Raw genomic sequence first — 3253 nt, 5'->3', positions numbered from 1 at the left:
ACTACAGTTAAGTGATGCCAGAATGTTAAAGAATGATAGAGCGCAAGAGAGAGAGAGAGAGAGAGAGAGGGGTAGAGAGAGAGAGAGAGAGCGCGCGAGAGAGAGAGACAGAGACAGAGAGAGAGAGAGAGAGAGAGAGAGGGAGAGAGAGTTCCTCTACTTTTCCTACTTTCTACTCCTTTGATCCATGATGTGATCAGACAGGCATGCCACCATTAACACACACGCACGCACTCAGCCACGCACGCACGCACGCACGCACGCACGCACGTACGCACGCGTAGGTCGCACGCGCACACACACACACACACACACACACACACACACACACACACACACACACACACACACACACACACACACACACACACACACACACACACACACACACACACACACAGAAGGGACATCTTTGCCTCTGTCTGGAGTCTGCATGGCAACCAGCCAGGAAGTGACATATAAGGAAGGGGTGACCCCTGCAGAGCTGCCGTCCTATTGGCTGCTGTGTATGGGGAGGGGGCGGGATCAAATGTTTCTCTGTAATATTTATGTTTCTCATGCAGGTTCATTCAAGAACACTGTTCTCTTCTTTGATCCTTCTCCATCTCCCGAGGTAAAAGTAATCACATTTAACTGGGGACCCCCCAAAATAATCACATTTAACTGGGGACCCCCCAAAATAATCACATTTAACTGGGGACCCCCCCACCCTGACAAGCACTAAGAGTTGAGGCATTACATTTTGTATAACACGGTTCTATTGTGAAAATAGCAGATCTACATGCTCACAACGCCTGGCGTTGCGAGTGCGTTGTGAGCATGTAGATCGGCTATTTTCACAATTTCTGCCTCTAATATATTTGACAATTTGGGCCAATGTTTAATTTGTCCTTTTAGAGGTATTAAAAAGTCCTTACATTTTCACTTTAGAAATGTGCAGATACCCTCTATACACTTAAACTTTATGTTGGCTTGTTTACTGTTGAGTGAGAAAACAATGTTGCACATTAAAGGAGTAGTTCACCCCCAAAATGACTTTTTTTCTATTGATTACTCATGCCATGGAGACTAGAGTTCAATAATATCTTTAGTTTTTTGTCGCATTCCTAAGACAAAAATGTGATAACAATACATTTACTCCCATTCGTTCCATCCGGAATCAATGGGGGTAAATTTACTCGAATCAAAGTTTTGTCTTAGGAATGTGACAAAAACCAAAAAATATTATTGAACTCTAGTCTCCATGGCATGAGTAATCAATAGAAAAAAAGTCATTTTGGGTGTGAACTACTCCTTTAAGTTAATCATCTATGTTTTTTTTTAGTTTTTTTGTTTGTTTGTTTTTCGTAAATGAAAGCCTTACTTCATACAAAAGTGTTGCACCAAAGTAGTGAAAATAGCAGATCTATAAGCACACAACGCCTCACAATGTGAGGCGTTGTGTGGCGTTTCACCATTTTAAAAAAATAGCTTTTTTTAAATGAGAACACAAGATGGAAAAGGAGATCAACTCTGGCGATTACAACACAAAACCAAAGTGAGGAGGCAGCTCGACATTAATTTAGGCCTAGAATTATTGAATGCTTTAACCAGTGAAAAATAGCAGATATACAAGCTCAGAGCGCGGCACCGAGTGCCGCGCTGCGAGCTTGAAGATCTACTATTTTTGAAAAGGTCGTGAAAATGTGTGCAAATCTTTGAATATATGTATTTTCAAAGCGAACGTTTGTAACTCAAATTTTGCTTCTGGGACTGGGTGGTCCCTGGAACTAAATATTTTGAGATGCGGGTCCGTGGACAAATACGTGTAATTTTGGAGGTCCTTCACATGAAAAGGTTTGAGAACCACTGACATAGTTGTCTCTCCACAACAGACTAACTGAGCTCCAGTTAAGTGAAAAGGACCTTTTCTTTGACGATGGCTAGCCAGATGGCTGACACAGAAACATAGGTTTTTCAAAAAAATCTTAGAAGAAAATTCTAATTTTCATGATTTTTCAAAAATAGCAGATCTACAAGCTCACAGCGCGGCACTCGGTGCCGCGCTGTGAGCTTGTATATCTGCTATTTTTCAATAGTTAAAACATAAAATAATGATACACAATCATGTGTACCCGTTCTGAATGGGTTAAGGACACGTTTCTCATTGTAACTGAGGGAAATGTGAAGCGACTGGAGAAGGAGAACGTTATAGACGGGTACATGTGTCGTTTTATTCATAATTCATATGTGCACTGCAGTAATCCCAGCCCATGCACTGTCACTGTCTATATAGTAGGGCTCTCTCTCTCTCTCTCTCTCTGTATCTCTCTCTCTCAGTCTCTCCAGACTAGCTGACATTACCTCAGCCTTCAACAACTATCTCTCCACCGTAATATGAATAATCCGAGTCAGATTATCCATATAGCCTATTGCATGGGCACCACACAGTCAGATTATCCATATAGCCCATTGCATGGGCACCACACACAGTCAGATTATCCATATAGCCTATTGCATGGGCACCACACAGTCAGATTATCCATATAGCCTATTGCATGGGCACCACACACAGTCAGATTATCCATATAGCCTATTGCATGGGCACCACACAGTCAGATTATCCATATAGCCCATTGCATGGGCACCACACAGTCAGATTATCCATATAGCCCATTGCATGGGCACCACACAGTCAGATTATCCATATAGCCTATTGCATGGGCACCACACAGTCAGATTATCCATATAGCCCATTGCATGGGCACCACACAGTCAGATTATCCATATAGCCTATTGCATGGGCACCACACAGTCAGATTATCCATATAGCCCATTGCATGGGCACCACACAGTCAGATTATCCAAATAGCCTATTGCATGGGCACCACACAGTCAGGTTATCCATATACCCTATTGCATGGGCACCACACAGTCAGATTATCCATATAGCCTATTATTGCATTGGCACCACACAGGTGGAGATCAATCTCATACGCTCTCTCACACGCATGCACACCCACAAGCATGCACCCACGCACAAGTGCACACACACATGCTGTGTATATGGTTGCAGAAAGAAAATAGGCCTATAAGTGTCTATAGCCTAATAAGCATCATTCTAAAATCTGATTATTCTGCAATGAACATTGATGGGATACTTTATTAGTCAAATATAAACAGCATGTGGCACAGTCAGATAAAACAAAACAAAAAAGTCTGACTTGTATCCATGGGGTCCTCCCTATGTTCTCCAGGTTCTATCCCAAACCAC

Source organism: Nannobrachium achirus (genome assembly GCF_963921795.1).
Source record: "Nannobrachium achirus genome assembly, chromosome: 9".
Classification (NCBI taxonomy): Eukaryota; Metazoa; Chordata; class Actinopteri; order Myctophiformes; family Myctophidae; genus Nannobrachium; species Nannobrachium achirus.
Note: the sequence above shows the minus strand (reverse complement) of the source record.